This window comes from Dasypus novemcinctus, chromosome 6, assembly GCF_030445035.2.
Source record: "Dasypus novemcinctus isolate mDasNov1 chromosome 6, mDasNov1.1.hap2, whole genome shotgun sequence".
Taxonomy (NCBI): domain Eukaryota; kingdom Metazoa; phylum Chordata; class Mammalia; order Cingulata; family Dasypodidae; genus Dasypus; species Dasypus novemcinctus.
In genome coordinates this window covers 84,090,082-84,117,518 of record NC_080678.1, presented here as the reverse complement: position 1 = coordinate 84,117,518, position 27,437 = coordinate 84,090,082, and the positions used below count along the sequence as shown (strand labels likewise).

General features: G+C 46.1%; 1 protein-coding gene and 2 long non-coding RNA genes across 4 annotated transcripts in view; 1 reads left to right on the top strand and 2 right to left on the bottom strand.

Moving 5' to 3' along the window:
* The window catches only part of LOC131278754 (uncharacterized), a 67,469-nt gene that overhangs the window by 8,112 nt on the left and 31,920 nt on the right, over positions 1 to 27,437 (bottom strand). The window lies entirely within an intron of this gene.
* LOC139439236 (uncharacterized) overlaps positions 4,067 to 27,437 on the bottom strand; it is a 28,859-nt gene continuing 5,488 nt past the window's right edge. The window contains exon 2 of the long non-coding RNA XR_011649058.1: positions 4,067 to 7,725. This is a non-coding gene — a long non-coding RNA (uncharacterized lncRNA). The remainder of the gene's footprint in view (positions 7,726 to 27,437) is intronic.
* The window catches only part of DUSP29 (dual specificity phosphatase 29), a 56,780-nt gene continuing 54,083 nt past the window's right edge, over positions 24,741 to 27,437 (top strand). For both annotated transcript variants that reach the window (XM_004477378.2, XM_004477377.2), the window contains exon 1: positions 24,741 to 24,815. The gene's annotated coding sequence lies outside the window, so the exon portion shown is untranslated. The remainder of the gene's footprint in view (positions 24,816 to 27,437) is intronic.

Below are 27,437 nucleotides of genomic sequence, written 5' to 3'. Positions count from 1 at the left end.
TGCTGTGCCACACAGGGGTGTCCCCCATGTAGGGGAACCCCATGTGCAAGGAGCATGCTCCATAAGGAGAGCTGCCCTGCATGAAAAAAGTGCAGCCTACCCAGGAGTGGTGCTGCACACGTGGAGAGCTGACACAGCAAGATGAAGCAACAAAAAGAGACACAGATTCCCGGTGCCACTGACAAGAATACAAGTGGACACAGAAGAACACACAGCAAATGGGCACAGAGAGCAGACAACTGGGAGGGGGGGGGGCGAGAGAAATAAGTAAAAATAAATAAATCTTTTAAAAAAAGAAAGAAAGCTGGAGTGAAAAGGTGAACCTGAGCATGGGAGAGGAGTTGACTAAAGTGAGGAGCTAGGGAGAAAAATGTGTATAGAAACAAAGAGAAAACCCAGGACTCTGGAGAAGGAAGATAGGAAAATAAATCCTTTCTTAGAAGGGAAACAGTTATATATAATGGGGTAATCTTTTTTTCTTTTTAATTAATTAATTAATTAATTTAATTCCCCCCCTCCCCCGGTTGTCTGTTCTGTGTGTCTGCTGCGTCTTGTTTCTTTTGTCCGCTTCTGTTGTCATCAGCGGCACAGGAAGTGTGGGCGGCGCCATTCCTGGGCAGGCTGCACTTTCTTTCACGCTGGCCGGCTCTCCTTACAGGTGCACTCCTTGCGCCTGGGGCTCCCCTACGTGGGGGACACCCCTGCGTGGCACGGCACTCCTTGTGCGCATTCAGCGCCACACATGGGCCAGCTCCACACGGGTCAGGGAGGCCTGGGCTTTGAACCGCAGACCTACCATGTGGTAGACGGATGCCCTAACCACTGGGCCAAGTCAGTTTCATAATGGGGTAATCTTAATATTATGTTTGAACACAGCAAGAGGCAGGTGCAGAAAGATCTGAGATAATCTGAACTGTTAAACATAGGCTGCTGTAAAGGTATAAAGTGGACCAAGTGTTGGAGAGCCTTAACAGAAAGCCAATCTACACTTAAACCCTAGGCAAGAGAGAAACTGGCTCTTGGCATTAATATATCAAAACGATCAAATGCCCAGACATTAATAAAAGATCTCAAGCCATACACAGAAATAGGAAGAGATGGCTCACTAAAGTGAGCAAATTAAAACTTCACAGGAAAAACAGACAGTGGAACAACAAAGACATTATGTCAAATCTTCTAAATCAATTCAAGGAGCTAAAAGGAAAATATGGATAGAAATAAATATGGCTATAGAACTAAAGTATATTAAGATAATGCATGAAAAAAAGAATTAGGAAAATTAAAAAGGAACACAACAGAACTTACAGGGATGAAAAACACAATAATAAAGATTAAAACTATAGTAGAGTGTTCAACAGCAGGTTTGAATAGGCAGAAGAAAGAATCAGTGAACTAGAAGACAGGAAAATCAAAATCATAAATTAGAAGAGCAGATAAAGAATGAAAAAAGTGAGCAGAGTTGACCTGTGGGACAACATGAAGCATAACCAATATATGCATTATGGTAGCCCAGAAAGAAAGAAAGAGGGGCAGAAAGAATATATGAGAAAATAATGACAAAAATTTCCCAAATCTTATGTAACACATAAATATACATGTCCAAGATGTGCAATAAACTCCAAACAGGATAAACCCTAATAGACCTACTCCAAGACACATATTAATCAAGGTATCTAATGCCAAAGACAAACAATTCATCACATATAAGAGATCCTCAACAAGACTAAGTACTAATTTATCACCAGAAACCACAGAAGAAAAAAGTAATAATATGCCATATTTAAGTTACTGAAAGGGAGAAGTTGCCAGCCAAATATTCTTTGTTTGGAAAAGCTGTCCTTCAAAAATGAGGGAGAGTTTAAGACATTCACGGATAAACAAAACCAGAGAGTCTGCACCAAGAGACCTACCCAACAAGAAATTCTAAAGGGAGTATGGTAGCTTGAAGCTATGAACTCCAGAAAAACACATTAATCTTAATTTATTCCTGTGTAGTGTGAACTCATTGTAAATAGGACCTTTTGAAAAGGTTACTTCAGTTAAGATGTGGACCAACTGAATCAGGATGGTTCTTAGCCTATTACTGGACACCTTTAAAGGAGGCCTCAGAGAGCAAAGCCATGGTGGGAGCAGCCAGAAGCAGGAAGTCAGTGGAACCCAGAAGAGAAGACAACAGCCTTTTCAACATCTTATGCATTGTCATGTGATGAAAAAGCCAAGGACCAAGGAACACAGTAGCCAGGCCAGGAACACCACAGTCTTTGGAGAGAAAGCATCACTTTGCTAAAGCACTGATTTTGGACATCTCACAGCCTCAAACCCATGAGCCAATAAATTCCTATTGTTTAAGCCAATCCATTTTATGGTATTTGTTTTAGCAGCTGGGAAACTGAAACACAAAGTTTTCCAGGTTGAAAGGATAGGCCAGGATACAGTAGCTTGCAGTAGTATGAAGAAATATAGATCTTCAGTAAAGGTAATTATATGGGTAAATGCAAAACCCAGTAGTATGGGATCTTTAGTATGTAAGGCTACTCTTTATTTCCTGTAAGATTTAGAATACAACTGAATAAGAAATAATCATATTTCCATGTTATGGACATGTGTAGCAGTTTGATATTATTTATAAATTCCAAAAAAGAAGGACTATGTTTGTAAACTGGTCTGTTCCTCTGGGTGTGATCTCCTTTGCTTGCATTAGATTCACCTGAGAGATATTTGATTAAATTACCTGTTGAGATTAGGGTTTTTTGTTTTTTTAAAAAGATTTATTTATTTATTTTCCCCCATCACCTCCTCCCAACCACTGTTGTCTTCTCTCCTCATTTTCTCTCCTCTAGGAGTCACTGGGATTCAATCCTGGGGACCTCTGATGTGGAGAGAGACCCCGTCAATTGTGCCACCTCAGTTCCTGGTCTCTGCTGCACCTCACCCCAACCCTCCCTGTCTCTCCCTTGATGTACCATCATCTTGCTGTGTGATTCGCTTGCGTGGGCACTGGCCCACCACACGGGCACTCACGTGAACACTCATGCTCACCACGCAGGCACTTGTGCTCACCACGCAGGCACTCACACGGGCACTGGCTCACCAGAGGGCATGACCCCTCTTCCTCTCCTTCACCGGGAGGCCCCAGGGATCAAACCCAGGCCCACCTACATGGTAGGCGGAAGCCCCATCACTTGAGCCACATCTGCTTCCTGAGATTATGGTTTTGAATCGACATCAGTAGGGCGTGGCTCAGGGTTGAGTTCCTTCCCCCTTGGTGGACTGATATAAGTGGACAATCACTAAAGAAATCACACAGGAAAAGAGGGAGCTCCATAGACACAGAAGAGGAGAGAACTTGATCATCTCAGTCCTGCCATGTGACAGAAAGAAGGCTCAAATAGCTAAAGCCCCAGGGAAGAGAGAGGAGTCATTTGCCTGATATTTTGCAGCCAGAGAGAACAGAGCAGCTGAACAGCTAAGAAGGAAGGAGAGATGAGGCAGAGATTGCCTGCCACCTTTCTTCAACACATGGCAGCTGACTTTGGTGAGAAAGTACCTCTTATGGTGCTTTGAATCAGAATCTTTAGGGCCTTGAAACTATAAGCTTTTACCCCAAATAAATACCCTTTATAAAAGCCAACAGATTTCTGGTACTGTGCAGCAGCACCCCTTTGGCTGACTAATATAACATGCAAAATATATAGGTAATGTGTGACAAAAACAACATAAGGAGGGAAAATAGAGGGGGTACTAGAGCAGAGACTGGATATGCTATTAAAGTTAAGTCATATCATTTCAAACTAGTAGGTTACAGACTTAGGTTGCATAAAGCAAATCTCAGGGTAATCACAAAGAAAGTATTTAAAATATATATAGAAATGGAAATAAGGGATCAGTCACATTGCAAAAGATCAACTATACACAAAAGAAGGTTGCAAAAAAGGAAAAGAGGAACAAAAATTATATAAGGCATATAAGAAAAAAAGGACAAAATGACTGAAGTCCTGCCTTATCATAATAACACTGAATGTAAATGTATAAAACTCCCCAATTAAAAGGCACAGATTGGCAGAATGATTTTTAAAATATATTTTTATTTATTTTTAAAAGATACATAGATCACACAAAACAGAATGATTTAAAAAGCACGATGCAACTATATGTTGTTTACAAAAGACTTACCTTAGACTCAAAGACATACACAGGTTGAAAGTAAAAAGATGGAAAAATATATTCCATACAGTTTGAACCAAGAGAGCTGGGGTAACTATACAAATATCAGACAAAACAGACTTTAAGTCAAAAGCTGTTACAAGAGACAAAAAAGGACACTACATATTAATAAAAGGGTCAACCCATCACAAAGAAATAACAAATATAAATATACGCACCTAACCACAGTGCCCCAAGATATATGAGGCAAACATTAACAAAACTGAAGGGAGAAATAGACACTGCTATAATAATAGTTGGAAACTTTAATATACGACTTTCATTAATGGATGGACATCTAGACAGAAATGAACTAGACCTAATAGACATATACAGAACACTGTACTTGTAGCAGTTTGATATTATGAATTCCAAAAAGAGATATTAGATTATGTTTGTAAACTGGTCTGAGGTTTCACTTTTACTTGATTAAATTGTGATTAGGGCTTTGATTGGGCCATGTCATTAGGGCTTTGAATCCCCGCCCCTTGGTGAGTGGGGACTCACAGATAAAAGACATGGCAAAGGACAGAGTTGGGAGTTTTTTGGATGCTGGAACCCTGGGAAGTAAACACACAGGAGAACACAGAGGAATAGAGATGGCTCCTTAGACATGGCAGAGGCCATAGGAAGAGAGATAAGCCATTAGTCTGATTGTTCACAGCTGGCCTTCTGGAGGAAGCAAAGCAGTTGAGCCCAGAGAGAATCACATCCCTGAGAGAGAGGCAAAGCCTAGAGAGCCTCATAGTCTACAGCTGACCTCGTGGAGAAAAGACAGCAGTTGAGCCCAGCAAGAAATGAGCACCAGGGGAGAGACAAGACTTATGCCAGCCTCCAACTGATATTGGAAGAAGCTGGGACCACAGAGACTTAAGAGGAAGAGGAAGGCTGAATGATGGCAGCCATCTTGCTCCAACACATGGCAACAGACTTTGGTGAGGGAACTAACTTATGCTTTATGGCCTATCACTGTAAGCTTCTACCCCAAATAAATACCCTTTAAAAAAGCCAACAGATTTCTGGTATTTTCTATCAGCACCCCTTTGGCTGACTTACTACAGTACTCAAAACAGCAGAATACATATTCTTCTCAAGTGCACAGGGATCACTCTCCAGGACAGCCCACAAGTTAGGTTACAAGACAAGTCTCAATAAATTTTTTAAAAAATTATGCAAAGCATCTTTCATGACAACAGTGGAATCCAGCTAGAAATCAATAACACAGGGAGAACTAGAAAATCCACAAATATATGAAAACTAAACAGCATACTCCTGATCAGTGGATCAAAGAAAAAATCATATGGAAATTAGGAAGTATCTTGAGACAAATGAAAATGAAAAAGAAAAACCATATCAAAACCTATGGGATGGGGAAGTGGACTTGGCCCAGTGGTTAGGGCGTCCGTCTATCACATGGGAGGTCCGCGGTTCAAACCCCGGGCCTCCTTGACCCATGTGGAGCTGGCCCATGCGCAGTGCTGATGTGTGCAAGGAGTGCCGTGCCACACAGGGGTATCCCCCGCGTAGGGGAGCCCAGTGCGCAAGGAGTGCGCCCCGTAAGGAGAGCCACCCAGCGCGAAACAAAGTGCAGCCTGCTCAGGAATGGTGCCACACACAGAGAGCTGACACAGCAAGATGATGCAACAAAAAGAAACACAGATTCCCGTGCCGCTGACAACAGAAGCGGACAAAAAACACGAGCAAATGGACACAGAGAACAGACAACTGGGGAAGGAGAGGACGGGGAGAGAAATAAATAAACAAACGAATAAATAATTTTTTTAAAAAAAACTTAAAAAAAAAACCCTGTGGGATGCAGTGAAGGCAGTGCTAGGAAGGAACTGTATAGCTCTATATGCTTATATTAAAAAAGAAGAAATCACACCTCTAATCTCATACTTGGAAGAACTGGAAAAAGAAGAGCAAAGTCAATGCAAAGTGAGAAGAATGAAAGCAATAATAAAGATTAGAGTGAAGATAAATAAAATACAGGATAAAAAAACAACAGAATTTTTAAAAAATTGGTTCTTTGAAAAGAGCAATAAAATTAACAAACCCTTAGATGGTCTGACAAAGAAAAAAAGAGAGAAGGTGCAAATAATTAAATCAGAAATCAAAGAGGGTATGTTACTACTGACACCACAGAAATACAAGGAATTTTAAAAGATACTGTGAACAAGTGTATAGCAGTTTGATACAGTTATGAATTCCAAAAATAGATACTGGGTTATGTTTGCAATCTTGTCTGTACCTGGGCGTGATTAAATTATGATTAGGGCTTTATGGGCCACATCATTAGGGCATTGAGTCCCCACCCCTTGGTGGGTGTGGACTCACAGATAAAAGACATGGTAAAGGACAGAGTTGAGAGTTTTTAATGTTGGAGTTTTTTTGATGTTGGTGTTTGATGCTGAAGTCTTAAGCTGGAGCCCCAGGAAGTAAGCATGCAGAAGAAAGAGAAGCAAGCCCTGGGAAGAGAGGAACCCTGAGCCCAGAGAGAAGCAAGACCTGGGAAGAGAGGAATCCAGGAAGCCTGAACCTTTGCAGACGTTGGCAGCCACTTTGCTCCAACACATGAAAATAGACTTTGGTGAGGGAAGTAACTTATGCCTTATGGCCTGGTTTCTGTAAGCTCCTACCCCAAATAAATAACCTTTATAAAAGCCAACAGATTTCTGGTATTTTGCATCAGCACCCCTTTGGCTGAGTAATACGAAGTGTACGACAACAAATTAGATAACTTAGATGAAATGGACAAATTCCTGGAAACACAAAAACTACCCTAAACTGACTCAAAATAAAACAGAAGATCTCAACAGACCAATAACAAGAGTAATCAAACCTCCCAACATGGAAAGTCCAGGACCAGTTGCCTTCTATCAAACACTCCAAGAAGAATTAACACCAATCCTGCTCAAACTCTACCAAAAAATTGAAGAGGAGAAAACACTTCCCAATACATTCTATGAGCAAATTGAATCCAACAGCATATTAAGAGAATATATACCATGATCAAGTAGGATTTATCTAGGCATGCAAGGGTTGCTCAATTAATGTAAAACACCACATTAGTACAATAAAGAAACACACACATACACACACACAGAGTCATCTTAACTGATGCAGAAAAGGTGTTCTACAAATTCAGCATACTTTTTTTTAAAGATTTGTTTATTTATTTATCTCTCCCCACCCCCTTGTTGTTTGCACTTGATATGTCTGTTCATCTTCTTTGTTTCTTTAAGAGGTACCGGAAACCGAACCCAGGACCTCCAATATGGGAGGGAGGTGCCTAATCGCTCAAGCCACTTTGGTTCCCTGCTTTATTGTATCTCTCATTATGTTTTTTTTTTTCCTCTTGTGTCTCTTGTTGCATCATCTTGTTGCACCAGCTTGCTGTGTCTGCCCATTGCGCCAGTTTGCTGTCTTTTTTAGGAGGCACTGGGAACTGAACCATGTACCTCCGTTGTGATAGGCAGGAACCCAATTGCTTGAGCCACAATGCTTCCCCAGCATACTTTCCTAAAGCAAACAAACAAAAAACACTCAGAAAAACCGGCATAGAAGGAAATTTCCTCAAAATGATAAAAGGCATGTATAAAAACTCACAACTAATTTACTCAATAGAGAAAGACAGAAAGCTTTCTTTCTAAGATCAAGAGCAAGACAAGGATGCCCACTGTCACTGCTACTATTCAACCTTGTACTGGAAGTTTAGCCAGAGCAATTAGGTGAGAAAAAGAAATATAAAAGGCCTTCAAACAGGAAAGGAAGAAGTAAAACTTTCACTATTCGCAGATGACATGATCCGATAAGTAAAGAATCCTGAAAACTCCACAACAAAGCTATTAGAGCTAATAAATGAATTCAGCCAAGTGGCAGGGTACAAGGTCAACATGCAAACATAAGTGGTACTTCTATACACTTGTAGTGAACAATCCGAAGAGGAAAAGGAGAAAAATTACATTAACAATAACAATTTAAAAAATCAAATATCTAGGAATAAATTTAACCAAGGATATAAAGGACTTATACATGGAAAATTACAAAACGTTATAAAAGAAATGAAAGAAGGCCTAAATAAATCAAAGAACATAGGGAAGCATCTTTAGGACCTTGTGTTAGGCAACAGTTGACTACCCCAAAATCAGGAGCAACAAAAGAAAAAATAGACAAATGAGACTGCATCAAAATCAAAAATTGTTGCACATCTCAAAAGTAAAAGACAACTTACTCAAAAGGAGAAAATATTTGAAAACCACATATATGATAAAGGTTTAATATCCAGAATATATAACAAAATTCTACAACTCAACAAAAGACGAAATCACCACCCAACTGAAAAATGGGAAAAAGACTTGAATAACGTAGCAGTTTGGTATTATTTATGAATTCCAAAAATAGGTATTCCATTATGTTTGTAAACTGGCCTGTTTGCATATTAGATTGTATTGGATTCAGAGGTTTCACTTTTACTTGATTGAGTTGTGATTAGGGCTTTGATTGGGCCACATCAGTGGGGTGTCGAGTCCCTGCCTCCTTGCTGGGGGGGGACTCAGAGAAAACCAGAGGGCAGAGCAGAGAGTGGAGTTTTGAGCTGGAGCCCCAGGAAATAAACACACAGAAGAACACAGCAGAGGCCCTGGGAAGAGAGATGAGCCTAATAATCTAAAGCTGCAGCTGAGCCCGGACAGAAATGAGCCCCGGGAGACAGGGGCTATAGCTGAGATGGGAAGGAGCTGGGACCACGGAGCCTTAAGCAGAAGAAGGCAGCCCGGACCCTCACAGACATCACCTACCATCTTGCTCCAAAACGTGGCCAATGACTTTGGATGAGAAAGTACCTCTTATGGTACCTTGAGTTGGACTCTTTAGGGCCTTGTGACTGTAAGCTTCTATCCCAAAATAAATACCCTTTATAAAAACCAACATATTTCTGGTATTTTGTATTAGCACCCTTTTGGCTGACTAATACAAATAGCATTTCAAGAAGATCTATAAATGGCCAATAAATACATGAAAAGATGCTCAAGGTCATTAGCCATCAGGGAAATATAAATAAAAATCAAAATAAGATACCATCTCACAATCACTAGAATGTCTGCTATTAAAAAACAGAAAATAACAAGTGTTAGGATGTGGAGAAACAGGAATCCTTGTATATTGTTGGTGGGAATGTAAAACAGTGAAGCCGCTGTGGAAAACAGTTCGTGGTTCCTCAGAACATTTTTTTTTTTAATTTTTATTTTTTTAAGATTTTATTTATTTTATTTAATTTCCCCCCCTCCCCTGGTTGTCTGTTCTTGGTGTCTGTTTGCTACGTCTTGTTTCTTTGTCCGCTTCTGTTGTCGTCAGCGGCACGGGAAGTGTGGGCGGCGCCATTCCTGGGCAGGCTGCTCTTTCTTTTCACGCTGGGCGGCTTTCCTCACGGGCGCACTCCTTGCGCGTGGGGCTCCCCCACGCGGGGGACACCCTTGCGTGGCACGGCACTCCTTGCGCACATCAGCACTGCGCATGGCCAGCTCCACACGGGTCAAGGAGGCCCGGGGTTTGAACCGCGGACCTCCCATATGGTAGACGGACGCCCTAACCACTGGGCCAAAGTCCGTTTCCCACCTCAGAACATTAAGTATAGAATTACCATATGACCTGCCAATCCCACTTCTAGGAATATGCTAAAAAGAATTGAAAGCAGGGACTCAAACAGGTATTTGCACACCAATGTTCATAGCAGCATTATTCACAATTGCCAAAAGGTGGAAGCAACCCAACTGTCCATCGACAGATGGATGAATAAATAAAATGAACACACAATAGAATATTATTTGGTCATAAAAAGGAATGAATTTCTGTTGTATGCAATAACCCAGATGAGTCCTGAAGACATCATATTGAGTGAAATACGCCAGATATGAGGGAAGCGGACTTGGCCCAGTGATTGGGGCGTCCGTCTACCACATGGAAGGTCTGCGGTTCAAACCCCGGGCCTCCTTGACCCATGTGGAGCTGGCCCATGCACAGTGCTGATGCACACAAGGAGTGCCGTGTCACACAGGAGTGTCCCTGCGTAGGGGAGCCCCATGCGCCAGGAGCGTGCCCCGTAAGAAGAGCCACCCAGAGCGAAAGAAAGCGCAGCCTGCCCAGGAATGGCACCGCACACATGGAGAGTTGATGCAGCAAGATGACCCAACAAAAAGAAACACAGATTCCCGTGCCGTTGACAACAACAGAAGCGGACAAAAAGAACACCCAGCAAATGGGGAGGGGGGAGGAGGGAGAAATAAATCTTAAAAAAAAAAAAAATAAATAAAAGCATGGCTAGGAATTTTCCTGTGCGTTTAAAAAAAAAAAAAGCCAGATATGAAAAAGGACAAATACCATATGATCTCAATTATATGAAATAGGCAAAATATGCAAATTCATAGAGTCAGAAAGTAGACTAAAGGTTATTAGATGCTGAGTGGTTGAGGACAGTGGAAAGTTAATATTTACTTGGTATGGAGTTTCTGTTTGGGGTGATAGAAAAGTTTTGACTATGGATGACGGCAATCAAGGCACAACTTTGTAAAAGTAATGAACAACCCTGAACTGTATATTCAAAAAGGAATAAAAATGAAAAATTTAGGTTGTAGATAAGCACCAAGAGTCAACCCTAATGTAACCAATGGGCTAATGTTACTAGTATAATAATAGCGTTTCATCAACTGTAACAAAAGTACCACAACCATGCAAACTGGTAATACGAGGGAAAACTGTGGGTGTGAAAAGGGGATATCATGGGAACTCAGTGCTTTCTGCATGACTTTTCTGTAAACCTACAAGTGTTCTACTACTAATAATGATTTTTAAAAATTCCACCCTCGTCTTTTACTTGGGTGAAGAACCTCAATTATTAGCTGGGTGGCAATGCGCCCAGCAGGAGCAGAACATCTCCCAGCCTCCCTTGCTGGTATGTGTTGCCAAGTGACTAAGTTCTGGCCAATAAGATGTAAGTGGAATCATCGTGTGGGATTCTCTTTTCGAAGGAAGGGATGTGTCCTTTTGCTCCCTTTCCTACCCGGGCTGCCCGGGTGGGAATGGGGTGGCTAGGCTCCCTGCCGGTCCTGGGCTGCCTCTCCTCCAGGCTCCCCTCCATGCGCTGGAAAGCAGCATCTGTACTGTACTGTTCAAGCCACCGCGTCTCAAGTCTCTGTTACTTGCAGCCAAGCCTGATTTTAACCGTTAAATCTCCAACCCGAGGGGGCGGCGGCCTGAAGTAAGGGGCTGCCTTGAAAGGTGCCCTTTGCAGGACAGGGGACTGCTGACCTAGTTAAAGCCTCTCTCTTGGGGAGACGAATGGGAGACTTACAGAGTCAGAGAGATTAGGATGGGGTGTGTGTGTATGGGGGGGGGATTCTGCCTGGAGAGAAGTCAGGAAGCAGAAGCCATGAGGGAGCCCCGAAGTGGAACGGTGGAGGGTCACGAGATAGCAACAGGGTATCAGAAGCAAAGCAGAGAAGAGGTCCCTCTTGCACCAAGGAGACCCCATGCTCACCCAGCCCTGGAATGTATCCTGAGAGACATTCCCAGTCACCAGGAGAGTCCTTGGGGGAAACTTAGATCCTGAGGCCACCTGAGTGTGACTATCATATGCCACCCAGAGAAAACCTCATCTATTCATTTCTTGAACCTCAATCAGATCACAGGGCATGACAGCAACGAGTCCCTTTGGGAGGGCATGAGTCAGCAGATTCAGGCCCTCAGTGGCCACCACACAGAGATGCTGGCTGGACCTGTCCCACTCACTCTAGCTCTGCCCTGAGACACAGCAATCTGTCCCTACCAAGGGGGTCAGAACGCACCCCCACCATTCCCATATCACCACCACCAGGAGCTGAGCCACTGCCTGGGGGGTGGGGTGGTGGCAGGAAGAAAAGGACCTTGGACGCATGTGGACCCAGGTTTTCATTCGGACTCCACCCCTGAGCCAGCTGTGCAAGCCTGCACAGGTACTTAATGCCTCTGAACCTCCAGTTCCTCGCGTGTGAATCTAAGAGAATTACAGCTACGCACAGGCCTGTTCTGAGGATGGAAGTAAAGATCCAGCCCTCAGCAGGGGCTCAATGGAAGTTCCTTTCCTTCCTACTGTGACATCCAGGGGTTTGGGAAGGAAAAGAGGATCTCCGTCTTTTAAGGGTTGAATTTTGTCCATCAAAAAGACACGTTCAGGTCTTAACCCTCGATGCTGTGACCTTATTTGGAAACAGGATCTTAGAAGAAGTCATTAGTTAAGATGAGGCCCAAGTGAATGAGGGTGGATCCTAATCCAATACAAACGGTGTACTTATGGGGAGAAGTGGACAGATGAGAGAACGCCATATGACAACTGAGGCACAGGACACCATCGAGCGCTGGCAAGCCATAGCCAGGTGCCAAGAGAGGCGTGGAACAGATTCTTCCCTACAGCACTCAGAGGAAGTAGGGCTCTGCCAACTTCTAGCAGACTTCCAGCTAGCTAGAGCTTCTAGCTCTAGAACCGAGACAATGAACTTCTGTTGTTTAAAGCCATCCAGTTTGTGGAACTTTGCCACGGCAGCTCCAGGAGACTAAGTCACCATCCCTCCTGGTAGGGAGCTGGGGAGGATGGTCGTGCAGAGCCCAAGAGACGTGATCTTTTCAGTTTCTCAGCACAGCAGTGGGGCACAGCAGGGCGGTCACCACCAGCCTATTCCTAAAAGGACATCATCTGGATTTACTTTGTATGTATGTGTATGATTTACAAACTTTTCCCAAGCAGTTTTACATACCTAACAGGCTCTGCAGTCTATTACAAGTTTCTTAAATATGGTTATAAACTTACATTAGGATATTAGGCTGTAATGGCCAATGTAGCCCTCCTTCGTAAATCCCAAATCTCCAAACACGAGTATAGCTTAATGTAAAGTCTCACAGGCCTGCATGACTCTCAGCTTACGTTTACACCAGTACTTAATTTACAGATTAAGAGAAAAGAGTTGAGTCTCTTATATAAAAACATCCTCATTTTTTCAACAAAAACTCTGGTGTGGTCTGACCAAACGAAGTCTGTGAGGATTCACACACTCATGACACGCATGTCTGAAGGAGGCTCATGAGAAAAATCTGGAGTGCACTGGATTTTTCCTTTTTTCCATCATAGTTCAATAAAAATGTTCTCATAAAAGTTGTAGGTAAGCAATCCCTTTGCCAACAGAATGGGACTCTGCACATCCCGGGGCGGCCTGCCTAGTGTGATTTGGGGAGGAAGGGCAGGAAGCCCAATCAGTTCCTTCACCCCCTCCCCCTCCTCCTGATACACGCAATGGGCTCCTCCAAGGAAGCGGGACCAGCCCATGCTGGGGGGAAGGGGAGGTGTGTGATCACCTGAGGAAATACCTGGGGTGGAAGGTAGTCAGACAGGCTGGGGGCAGGGGCAGCCTCCCCCTTCAAGAAGCCCCTCTGAGTCTGTCCAGTCAAGAGGCCAGCAGCGCTCAGCCCTGTAACAGGTATAATATTTTGAAATATTCTTTTCCCCAATAACTAAATTGTCCAGATGTAGAATTGCCAGATAAATATAGGACATCTAGTTAAATATGAATTTCAGATGAACAATAAATATATTTTTTTAGTGTCTGTCCCAAATATTCCAAGGAAATTACTTATACTGAAAAAGTCAACCTTCTCTGGAAGTCATTTTGCCATGATAGCCCCAAGAAGAGGGAAAGGGAAGCCAAATCTGGTAGAAGGAGGCCAAGAGGATGATCCAGCAAAAAAGGAAAAGGAAGTGGATGGTTGAAGGGTACAGAGGAAGGGGCAGCTGGCAGAGAGGCCTATGGGTGGTGGCCTCCCTTCTCTAAGACAGTGTCACAGATATAGGTGGGGGTGCCACTATAGATTAAGGGGAAAACTGAAGGGGGGCTTTCCTCTTGACCCATTCAGGCTTCTAGAAGATCATTTTGCACCAACCTGGGTGAGCTGCACCCTGGCTCAAGGGCCCTATAGCATGAAAGCTCCCTCCCCACCTTGCCTCTTGCAATAAACACTGATGCATCTCCAGGATCCACGTCGGGCAAGACAAAGGGTAAAGAACCTGACAGCTTGAGCTTTAGACTGGGAAGAGACGGATATCGTCATTTAGCAAACCCGTGTCCTCAATTCCGAGCAAGGTATGGCAGGGCTCATGGAGAAGACCAGAAGAGCTAAAAAATAAAGATGCTTCATTTTCTCTGTACATCCTAGTACAAAGAATATCTGCAATGTGAAGGCAGTGACATAATATGTCTTACTGTTATTTTTTCCACAGTTTCTAGAATATTGCCCAGCACATAGTAGGTGCTCAGTAATTATTTGCTGTATGGGTGATAGGCAGAGCAAGGACATTTTCACCCCATTCCAAGCCTGGCTGACTGAGTGACAAGGGGTCTCTTGGGGTCCTGGGACTTAGCCACTGACGTACCCCCCCTTTTCTCCTGAGTCTGGCCTCAGGGGCAGTAATGAGTCGCTTAATAAAGCCTGAGTTTCTTTCCTAACCTAAGCCACCAGGGGCTTGTGGAGGGAAGAGCTGCATCATCAGAGTCAGAAAGCTATTATTAAAATAACAGTAATTCTGGGGAGCAGATATAGCTCAGTGGTTGAGTGCCTGCTTCCCATGTATGAAGTCCTGGGTTCAATCCCCAGTACCTCCTAAAAAACAAAAACAAAAACAAAACAAAAGCAACAGTAATTATGTGCCAGGACCTGTGCTAAGTGCTCTCTATTGTTTCATTTATTCCTGTACATGCAAACCCTCCAACATCAAATTCGTCAGATAATCCTTTATAATCTAACATCAAAACATATCTAGACTCTGACCCACATCTTACAACCTCTACTGCAATTGCCCTTGGCCAAACCCCCAGCACCCTTTGTCTAGACACCTAGAAGAGCCTCTCAACTGATCTCCCAGCCTCTACTTTTGTTCACTACATTCCATTCTCCACACACTAGAGTGTTGCTTTAAAAATGCAAATCAGGGGAAGCAGATGTGGTTCAACCAATTGGACTCCTGTCTACCATATGGGAGGCCCTGGGTTCGCATCCCAGGGCCTCCTTGTGAAGGGAAGCTGACTCCTGCCTGTGGAAAGCTGACCACCCACGCCCATGGAGAGCTGGCGCAGCAAGATGATGCAACAAAGGAAGACAAGCAGACCAGAAGAACGTGGCAGTGAATGGACACAGAGAGCAGACAGCAAACAAGCGACAAAGGGGGGGTAAATAAATAAAATAAATGTTTTTAAAAAAATGCAAATTAGATCATGTAACCATCCTCACTAGAATAAAACCCAAATTCTTTACCATGGTCTAACACTCTCTCCCTCCCTCCCTCTATTCCAGCCACGCTGGTCTTTGCATGCATTAGGGTATAGGCTAGGTTACTGTAACAGAGACTCGAAAGAGCAGTGGCTTAAAAGGACAGCCACTAGGAGTGGGTGTAGCGCAGTGGTTGAGCACCTGCTTCCCATGTATGGGGTCCTGAGTTCAACCCCTGGTACTTCCTAAAAAAAAAAGGGCCACCATATTAGTCAGCCAAAGAGGTGCTGATGCAAAGTACCAGAAATCTGTTTTGTTTTGTTTTTTTTAAAAGCAGGTTTACTGATAGATATTAGTAAAGCATATAATCCATCTTAAGTGTACAGTCAATGTTATTTGGTATGATCACATAGTTGTGTATTCATCGCTTCAATCATTATTAGAGCATATTCATTATTTCAATAATAATGAACAAAAAAATCCAATCAAAAATTATATCATCTCTCAATCTCTCTATGCTTCCCCTGCTGTGAACAGCTGATATTTCTGGCTTTTCTTATATAACTATTTATTTTAAAGCAATTTTATTGAGATATATTCATATATCATATAATCTATCCTAAGTGTATAATCAGTGGGTCTTAGTATAATCACAATATTGTTCATTATCACCAAAAATGTTTTAGAACAACTTCATTACTCCAAAAAGAACTCCATACCCCATAGCAGTCACCTCACAATCCCTCTATCCTTCCACAGCCCTACATAACTACTAATCAAATTTCATTTTTATAAATTGATTTATATTTCTGTGTTAAATAAATGGAATCAGTTTTGAGTTTATTTTTGTATATGGTGTGAGATAAAGGTCTACCTATATTTACTCATGGTGATGTTGGTTTTTATAAAAGGTATTTATCTGGTATATAAGCTTACAGTTACAAGGCCCTAAAGAGTCCAACTCAAGGTACCGTAAGAGGTATTTTCTCACCCAAAGTCTGTTGCCACGTGTTGACTCACGATGGCTGTCAATTATCTGTGAGGGTTCAGCCTTTCTCTTTCCGCTTAAGGTTCTGTGGGTCCAGCTTCTTCCTATCTCAGCTGTAGCTGGCATAGGGCTCAGATGCTTTGTTCTCTTCAGCTGGAAACTATCAGGCAAATGGCTCATCTCTCTTCCCAGGGCCACAGGATCCTCGTGTCTATGGAGCTCCCTTCCTCTTCTCTCATATATCTGCTTCTATGTTCTCCTTGAGTGACTGCCTGTTTATATAGCCCACCAAGGGGGCGGGGACTCAACCCTGCATGCCCGAACGACTTGGTTGAACCAAAGCCCTAATCATGAGTTAAGGAAGTAAACGTAAAGCCTTTGAATTTAAATCAATCAAAGGGGGAAACGGACTTTGGCCCAGTGGTTAGGGCGTCCGTCTACCATATGGGAGGTCCGCGGTTCAAAACCTGGACCTCCTTGACCCGTGTGGAACTGGCCATGCGCAGTGCTGATGCGCGCAAGGAGTGCCGTGCCACGCAAGGGTGTCCCCCGCGTGGGGGAGCCCCACACGCAAGGAGTGCGCCCGTGAGGAAAGCCGCCCAGCGTGAAAAGAAAGAGCAGCCTGCCCAGGAATGGCGCCGCCCACACTTCCCGTGCCGCTCACGACAACAGAAGCGGACAAAGAAACAAGACTCAGCAAAGAGACACCAAGAACAGACAACCGGGGGAGGGGGGGAATTAAATAAAATAAATAAATCTTAAAAAAAAAATCAATCAATCAATCAATCAAAGGGTATCATGCTCAGGCGAACAGCCGAGTTTACAAACATAATTGTATCTCTTTTTTTTGGAATTCACAAATAATATCAAACTGCCACAGCCACTGATTTCTCTCTCATGTCACTGTCTAGAGGGGTAGATGGGGAGTCAAGAGAAGCAGGAGGCGACTTGGCCCCAAGAGGTCAGGCAGGCACGTGGTTTCCTGCCACCTTGTTGCTCTGCGCTCCCCGAAGGGGTTGTGTACGCTGCATGAAGCTGGGTCACAGCCACACGTGTATTCCACAGCTGTCCACTGTTGCTCATTTCTGTGTGCCTCGGCATCCCTCATTGGTTCCCTCAGGCCTGCTCACGCCCCCCAGGTCAAGCCTTCATCAAGGTCTGGGGTTCTGTTCCTTGGGGGGCCACGGCTGATTCGGGGTCCTCTGTGTTCCTTCCTGGGTCTCCCTACCGCAGCTGCTCCTCAGCCTCTTCTGGGCCGTCCTTGTGGGCAGAGAAGCCCCATCACAAGCCTCACCTCGTGGAACTGCAAGCGTGTGCTCAGAGGCCCTCTCCCTGCTGGTTGGGAGCTCACCGGACAGGCCCTGCTTGCCTCTCCCTGTCCAGGCCCTGCTTCATGAACAGGGCCTGGACACAACTGTGGCCTCACCACAGGAAATGTTTCCCAAATCCACAGGGAGATTTCAGCTCCCAACACAACGGTTTGTTAATTTAATCCTCACTTGGCATTTCTTAATCCATCCAGTGGATGCTAAGACAATTTGGGGTTCGGGGAGAGTGAGAATAACTTAGCAATGACTAACATGTATGGGTGGCTTATTCCAAGCTAAGAGTTTTACGTTCATTATCTATTTAATCCTCTTGATAAACCTGTAGGCAGATCTTGTTATTTCCAATGAACAGATGAGGAAATAGGTTCAGAGAATTTAAGGGACTTGTACAGACTCAGAGTTCAGTGGCAGAGGCAGGATCTGAACCCAAATTCGTGTGTTTTGAAAACATGTGCCTTTCACCCATTTCCTGCCTCCCAAACGCAAACGATCACACCATCAAGCCTCACCAATGCCGCCTCATCAATGCCACTCTGATGCACTAACAGGCCATGAAGAAGAAACAGCCATCTATCTATAAAAGAAGTCCTGGCATGAAAACAGAGGTGTTAACAGCAACACAATTTACCAGTTTGCAGAGATCACTGACAGCCTTGGGCATTCAGTCTCCTGGGAAAAGGAATTTGAGGAGGGCACCCCTGCCCACTGCCCAGGCCTGGGTCCTCAGGGCTCCAGAGGCTAAACCAGAGCCACCCAGCAGGAGGCTCATGGCAGGCACTCCTAGTGCTACGACAGCCAGGGTGATAAACAGAGGCATCGATTTCAGAGAAACAGCCCCAGCTCTTGGGCCTTCTCTTCAAACACGATGTCCTCGCATCACTCAGCCGTCAGCAAGTCAGAGGCAACAGCTCCGTGACAACACTGCCTGGCCTGGGGCCAGCAACCCCTGGGGCAAGCCACAGAAGGCTGCGGAGGCACCATCACAACAGGCTTTAGGAACTGGGGACAACCCATGCTGAGGAGGAAGAAGGTTTGTAATCACTTGAGGAAAAGGAAGGATGGTCAGGCCTGAGCCCCATGCTGTATTCCTACCACCGTCCTGACTTGTCTTCTTCGCAATGAACCGTTGCTCCTGACAGGGGCCCTAGTCCCGCGTAGCTAGTAAGCATCGAAATGTGTTGAGTCCTAACAGAGATGAGCTGTAAATCGCCAGATTTCAAAAAGTACGAAAAAAAAGAATGTCAAATACCTCAATAATTTTTTGTATCAATTACATGTCGAAATGAAAATATTTGGGATATATTCAGGAAGATAAAATACATTACTAAAATTAATTCCACCAGTTTCTTATCACTTTTAATGTGGTTACTAGAAAATTTTATATACATGGCTTGTATTACATTACTACTGGACAGTGCTGATCGAAAGGATGGAAAATAAAAATGCAACTGAATTCAAGGTGAACCAAAATTATTTTTTTTCAAAATCATTTTAATGTAAAGTAAATGAAAACAATTAGAAATGTAAAATTATTTCCATGCACATTTTCAAGAGTCCTGTTTCTCCTAAAATATTCAAAAGTTTCAATTAAAAAAAAAGAGGGGAGGAAAACGGACTTTGGCCCAGTGGTTAGGGCATCCGTCTACCACATGGGAGGTCCGTGGTTCAAGCCCCGGGCCTCCTTGACCCGTGTGGAGCTGGCCCAAGCGCAGTGCTGATGCGCGCAAGGAGTGCCCTGCTACACAGGGGTGTCCCCCGCATAGGGTAGCCCCACGCGCAAGGAGTGCACCCATAAGGAGAGCCGCCCAGAGCGAAGGAGGGAGCAGCCTGCCGAGGAATGGCGCCGCCCACACCTCCCGTGCTGCTGACGACAACAGAAGCGGACAAAGAAACAAGACGCAGCAAAAAAAAAAAAAAAAAAAAGACACAGAAAACAGACAACTGGGCGAGGGGAGGGGAATTAAGTTAATAAAAATAAATCTTTAAAAAAAAAAAGAGGGGAGTGGGCACAGATCAGTGGTTGAGTGCCTGCTTCACATATACGAGGTCCCAGGTTCAATCCCCAGTACCTCCTTAAAAAAAAAGAGTGAAAGACATATATAAATACTGAGTATCAAAGTTTTAAAGCAAAATTATCTAAATAACCTGCACACTTTAACGTGCTTTTTTGAAAATTTTGTTAAATCTTATTAAATACTTTTAAAAAAGGAATTTGCAATTCTAGTGTTCAATGTAATGAATAGGCATTATGCATCACACTCATTACATTTAGCCTTACATAGATAAACTGCTTAGAATCTTATGCATTAATAAATCAAAACACTCCTCAGCTGTCGTGGACCTCCCCCCAGCTCCAGCCAACCCCCGGGACAGTGAGGCAGAGCACAAGGAGACTGGGCGCCCGGCAGGGCAGGATTCTGCATGCTCAGCGGATGGACTTGGCTAGGGAAATAATGGGTTTTCTCTCACCTAAGCCCTTCCACAGTCCAAATCTTCCCCCTACCCTCAAGCAGAGTCCCTCTGGCAACACAGCCCACAAACCTTCAGAGATTCAGATTCAGTTACCATTTGTTTTGAGGACACAGAGCAAGAGAAGGGAAAAAGTGTCACCTGTGGCCTGGATGGTGACAGGCACAAAAGTGGACAGTGATGGGCCACACTTTGCCAGATCCCAAGTAAGCGAGTCACCCGTGCATTCTTTTTAAATTTGCATATGGCAGAGTTCACGTTCTTTGGTGTACAGTTACACGGGTTTTGACAAATGTGTAGGGCTGTGTAATGAACAAGACAAAGGGTTGCAGCACCACAACCCCATCCCCCAAATTCTTACCAGCACTTCAAATTATCAGCTTTTTGTTCATTTGCTGACATTCTAATGGATGTGTACTGGATCTTAATGCTTATGTGTATGCTTTTTTGTTTTTATCCACCCCCCTTCCAGTTTGCTTGCTGTCTGCTGTGTCCATTCGCTGTGCGTTCTTCTGTGTGTCTGTTTATTCATTTATATTTACCCCCCTCTTGTGACTTGTCTGCCCTGTGTCCATTTGCTGTATGTTCTTCTGTGTTTTTACTTGTGTCCCTTTATCTTGCATCACCTTGCTGAGTCGGCTCTCTGTAGCGCTTGTGGGCTGGCGGCTCTTTGCAGCGTGTGGGCGAGCCTGCCTTCACAAGAAGGCCCCGGGACATGAACCCAGGACCTCCCATATGGTAGACAGGAGCCCGACTGATTGAGCCACAGCCGCTTCCCTTGTGTGTATGTTTTTGATATGCAGGGCCCTCTAGAAACCAAGCTCAGCACAGGAGCCCCTGCAGCCAGGGCCAAGGATGGTACCACCTAGGGGAGTAGAATAATTCCCTTTTGGACAGGTGGCTTATCTGGGAAATGCCTTAATGGACCTTCCGGTGAGAAAAAGAAGAGGCCCCCAGGCTCGGTCGGCTCGGGAGGCTGAGACTCTGAGGGCAGTGACCTGCTCTGTGCGGTGGTGAGGGAAGAGGAATCTGGAGGCTCATTAGGCACTCAGCTCTAGAGAGCAGTGAGAGAGCAAGACCAGAGAAGAGGCAAGATGTACGCACAGGACACACCAAGAGGGGCCTCATAAACATGGCAGGTACCGGGATGGAAGTCTATGGAGGGACGTGGCCAGGGGGACATTCCCTAGGGACTGGGCCTAGTCACCAACTTCCTAAGAAGAGGGAGGCGGGACATTGAATTTGGAGTTGTCTCCCGCTCTGTGCTGGGGTTCCCTCTGCCACACACAAAGGCCGTGGGTGAACGGTGCTTTGAGGAATTAAGGGAAGAGGGTGGTATCAAGCCTGGGGTGAGGTGGAAAGAGTGAGTCCAGGGGGGGCTAGTGAAGGGGGAGAGGCGTGCAGGCTACCACGGCACGGCTCGGGGAGAAACCACAGCCGCCCTCCCTCTCCTAGAGGGAAAATCCTCCAGGATGTTGGCGAGAGCTCTGGGTTTTCTGCAGAACATGGGCCTCGGGCTGTTTTGTTTTTGTTTTTCGTGTGTTTTTTCCCCTGTATCTCGGCTATATTGAAGGGTTTGTGACCGGTGGCTGTCCCAGCCCAGCCCCGGTTCCCTAGACAGAAGCAACTACAGGTGAGGCCTCCTGTGAATATGGGTGTGCAGGCCCCCGCCAGGGTCTGGCCAAGAGATCTATGGGACTGCAGTTTCGACTCCTGGGCTGCAGGCATTGGAAGGCAGGGAAGGAGGGCGGGAAGTCCAGTTAAAACGGGCAAGGAGCTGGTGAGGAGAGGCTGGGCTCCCCTTGCCCGGGGCATCAGGAAACTGGTTCCAGAGGGGTCCAGGCCCCAAAGCCAGGGAGGCCAGGGACTGGGAGGGGAGGGCCAGTCAAAGGCTTTCTGGCCCAACTGGGGCCAGTTCAGCCCCTTGGGCACACACACTCATGCCCCCCACGTCCCCGCAGCCCTACGTACTCACGCGGCAGCCACACATGCTCATGCTGCACCCACTCCCCATTCACACACACGGGACAGGCCTGGACCCACACCCTGGACCCACACCCTGGACCCCTGAAATGTCTGGCTGGTACCCAGCGGGTGGGTCCCAACTCTGTGTGGGCAGGGCTGAGGAGGGGGTGGGTCCTCTGTGTGGCTACTGATTGGCCGCCTCACAGGCGCCTATCCAGTTGCTGGACACTCCACTGGTTCTCACAGGTGATGGGCGTCTAGGCACCCAGCAGGGTGAACCTGCACTCACCTTCCCTCATTGCAACGGCCCCATTCCTTTTTTTTTTTTTTTTTTTTTTAATAAGGAAGAAGAAAAAGACTTCTAGGACAGCAGAGGACTTAGAGCCACCTGACTGCACGCACCTACCACAGAGGTGTGGCCTTCCCCTCTGGGCTGTCTGCGCAGGGAGCCTATCCTCTGGGCTCTCGCTGGACTCAGCCTCCATGCACACTCAGATGTCCACCCAAGGAGCCTTTAAGCAATAGGCAACTAATACATGAGGCTTGGGCCCTAGATGGCAAGCCTCAGATACTAGTTCCCTATTGCTGCTGTAACAAATTACCACAAATTCAGCGGCTTAACACAACACAAATTCATTTGGTGTGCTCCCATCCTGTTACGGGTGGTGAGTTGGCTCCACTCATATAACACAGCTCTTGGCCCTGTTGAAGGTCTTGGGGCATTTACCCTTGTCCAGGTTTTGCCCTGAGAATTGTGCAGAAAATGCTGTTGTTTTGCAACAGGTTAGTCCTTGGGCTACTTGAAGACAGATCAAATCTTTCCAGGGTTTCCTATAGTTTCTTAAAAATGATGATGTCATTTTCTACCCTTCCCAACCTCATCATTTCCTTTGGGACATAATTTAAAGCATGAAGGATTAGGGGGATAGGAGGTGTGGGGAGGGGGTTGCTAGCCTTCTGGTCAACCACACATTTAGGGTCTATTCTAATAATCTAACCCAGCAACCCGTCTAATTCTTTTGGCTTTATTCACCTACACATCCTCCTAGGCAGATGGTATGAAATTCTCTCTCTCTCAACCATCTACTCAAATGTTTTTAGCTATTGATTTTTGCCTCCTGATGAACCACATCTTTAGAGGCTTCTCTCTTTCCCCTTCAGCGCTGGACTTGGGTTGGGATTGCTCCCTTAAGCTCCCAGTTAGGAGGAAATCTTTCTCTAGTTGTCAATTCCAGCATCTCTGCCTTACTTCATTGGGTTAAATGCAGAAGGGCCTTTTGACCCTGGTGTTTTGACCGCAGCACTGAACAGGACGTTCAGCCTCTGACATTTCAATCTCATTCTACTCAGATCCTGTGACTTAGCCGTGTGATTGTTCTTTGCACCAAGGTATCAATAAAAGTTAAATAATATATATAATTATAATAATATATAATAAAAGTCTTTCAGCAGTTTCATAACAAATAAGAATGGCAGACATAATCACTCTAAATAAAACCCTAAAATAAAAATGGCTTAACCTGCAAATGGTGAAGATCTTTGGTTTGCTAAATACAAAGTCGCAGAAGACAATATAATGGCCCCAAACACAAGAAGACAGTGTGAAGGGGAGCCTGTGGGGAAGCAAACTTGGAAAGGGCTGGCAGGGACAAAACTGCTCAGTGTAGAACGGAGGGGCCAAATAGTTAGGGCTTAGGGTGGGGAGAGCTGGAGCAAAAAAGGCTGGGATAAGGAAGCTGGAGATTGAGAGAAGGAAGAGCAAAGAGACGCCTTGAAATGACTACTGAATGGGGAATATCTTTGGCATACTAATACCATCTAGCCTTTTCTAAATGTTTACAATGTGTCATGCTTTGTGCTACAAACTTTACGTATTTTATATTGTTTAGTTCTCATAACAACGTTAAGAGGATGGCATTATGATTATTATCCCTGCTGAAGCCCAGAAGGGTTGGCTAACTTGCCAGATGTTACACAGGAAGTGGCACAATACAAACCTATCCTTAAGTTTATGGCTAGACAGTCTTTCTGGGAGTTTCACTTATCACCCTGTGTGATGCAGTATCTGTCCCATCCAACCCCCCAGAGACGATTCCTCAAACTCTTAGGAGAGTCTGGAATGGAGAATTCTTCTCCATGCTGGGCCACCCCTGTCCTTTCCACAGGCTCCACGCCAGCAGGCAAACCTCCCTGTACCAGCTGTTCCAGGACCCAGCCCAGTCCAGGGCCCTGCAGACACCTGGCCTTGTCCATCCAAAAAAAACACAAAGCCTGGAAATTCCCCTTCCTGTCCCCGCCCTGGAGGCCACATGTCCTGCCTTTGTGGCTGCGCTGGGGGCAAATGTGTGGGCTCCAGGTACAGGCCTCCCAGTCAAGGGTTTCAGGTCACACTGGCGAATCATTTTGCAAGCAGATGCCATAGATCTCCTCTCAGACTGGGCAGCACATAAGGTCGGCGTCAGCAGCTCTGACCCTAAAAATAGGCTCTTGGATGCCAGTCCGCGTGGCGGGGTGTGTGTCTGCCACACACCCCACAGACCAGCACCTCCTGGCTCGGTGAGGCCCCAGTGCTCCAGGTAAGGCCTTCCAGCAGGGGTGGCGGCTCTGCTTGGGTCAGACAAGTGCTTTGTCTGGGTGCGGGGAGTAGAAGCCTCTTTTCCACCCTGTTTCTGGGGCTGCAGGGAACAGCTGACATCCTTTTAGTGTCAAAGTCTTCTTGTCCTTTCTCTGGAGACTCCATGGAATTTTCTCCACTCTCCTTCCTCTAAATCTGAGCTTTCAGTTCAACAGTCATTTCTAAAGGATAATGTAGCGGGTTACAGCTCACTGGGCCCTTCTGAGGCACTGGATGTGCTGTATCATGTATCATATTCCAACAAGGTTTGTCCATTGGGGGGACAAACATCTCCTTGAGGGGTGCGGATAGAGGCATTGGGTTGGCTCACATCAGATGCAGGGCAGCACCAAGTACAAATGAGTACTTAAAACCCCAGGACTGAGAGTTCTTCCTGTGTCCTAGGCTCTACCAATTATCATTTGGACACTGACTGCTTCTGAAGCTTTCCCCGGTCCTCTCCCAGTTCTGGCGGGCAGACGGGGTTGGGAATGACTGCCTAGTGGAGACGGGAGGCTGGGCCACAGGGTCCGAGCTGCTGACCGAGATGGCACCGCGTGTGGGCAGGAAGGCCGGAGGGCGGCCCGCGTCTCAGGCCAGGGCTTTCCCATTAGACAAAGTGCCCCATGTCCTGTGGCCCCAACAGTCCCTCATGGGCCTGGAACCCCAGGGCTGCTGGGAGTCGGGGGACTCTGACTGCTCAGGAAGCTGAAAATGTTCCAAGTGAAAAAATTCCCAAGTAAGAAGGAAAAGGGCCGAAGGAGCAAATGTGAAGAGGCTTCCCTCCCTAAGGACAACCACACCCGACAGGCCCCCATACTCAGTGCTTTTCTGCTGTGCTGAACTTTCCTTGTGGCCCCTCATAGTCCTCTTCATGAGAAAATCCTGTCAGAAAGCTGACCTTTACAGATTGTGCCTGAAGGGCTTCTGAGCTGAGTCTTTTACAAAGAAAGCCTGGGCCTGGGCCTGGGGTCTGGAGAGTTAGGCAGGCCGTTGGCCCTGCAGGCTCTTCTGGGGGCAAAAGCAGACCTGTGCTGAGGGCTGAGAGCAGAGAAAATGGGTCCTCCACCATCTGACAAGCAGGACGCCCTCACTGGGGACATTTCAGGCCTAGTTTGACCCCCAGGACAGAGAGGGATTTGGGTTCTTTCTGTCTGAGGGTGGAGTTCCGGTGCCTATTGTTAACCGCACAGAGGCTGAGGGGTGAAGGGGAGGCCCTAGGCGTGTCTGTCAGCATTTTCTGGCTACCCTGCTAAGGCCCATCTGAGGCCATCTGGAAAAGGTCAGCCCTGCCTCCCCCATTCAGGGAGCTGGGGTTCACCTTCCCCAGACCCTGCACAGCTCTGAAATACTAGTCTGAAATGTTTCCTGGTGCTTTGTGCCTGGCACTCTTCTCAGAGCCTTCCTTGTAAGTGTTAACTGGTTTACTCCTCACAACTGCACTGGCTCTGTGAAGGATGCAGACCATTATCTCCACTTTTCAGCTGAGGAAACAGACATAAAGAAGCTAAGTGCTTAGCCCAAGGTCACATGGCCCAAACGGGTAGATCCAGGAACCCAATGTGCCACAGAATCTGCCACATCCCTGTGCCCGGGGGCCTCTCCGTGGTGGTGGGGGGGGTGGCCTTCTCGTGCTCCTGCCTCCCTTAGTCTACACTCCAAACTGGATCCTCCCCCAGGAAGGCCTGGGCCCAGGACAGCCGCTCCAGGTCTCAGGGCCAGGGGCCAGGGCCTGTCTGTCCTCTTCAGTCTGACTCCCAAGCAGATGGTGTCTGAATTTCTACTTCGGGTGGCCCTTGATGATCCTGGGCCTCCATTAACTTCCACAAGCAGATGGGGCGAGTCTCCTTGCAGCCTGGCACGGCTTACCTGGCTGGAGAGTCCTTGCTCCTACTCCCAAAAGTTCCCTCACCTGCACTCCATACAGAGCACAGGAGCCACCACCCACAGGGGAATGAGCAGCTCCACTTACACCCACCCAGCCACCTCAACTTCCCGACACAGTCCTACGCATTCCCCCGTTCTTGGCTCAGAACTTAACTCTCACACAGCTGGGGCTTCCCCCACTCCTCCCCCACATGCTGAGCCCAGGCTGCTGTGCCAGGGACTTTGTTTATATTATCTCATTTAATCAAACAATCAATGAGGTGGATATTATCCTCATTTTACAGATGAGAAAGCTGAAGCCCAGGTATATGAGACCCCCAAAGGCCAGTGGGAGCTCTTTCCACACTTCATACCACTCTGTGCTGGGTACTTTTACCTTGGGGAGGGGGCATGCAAATTGAAGGGTCCCAGCCACACCCTCAGGAGTTTACACTTGTGACCACAAATAGAGCAAACATCTGAAGGGGTGGGGAGGCAAGGCTGCCGGGGTGAGTCCCAGCCGCAATGATCCTTGTCCACGTTTGCTTTGAGAGTCTGACTAGATTCTTGATTTCTCCGTGAGACTTTATAGCAACTCTCTGAGATGGGAGCCTTGACGCCCAGCCTTCCCAGGCCTCATGGGGGAGATGGAGGGTGGGGGGCCACTCCCCCACACTCTGCACCTGCCCCCCACCTTGCCCTTCCCAGCACAAGGCAG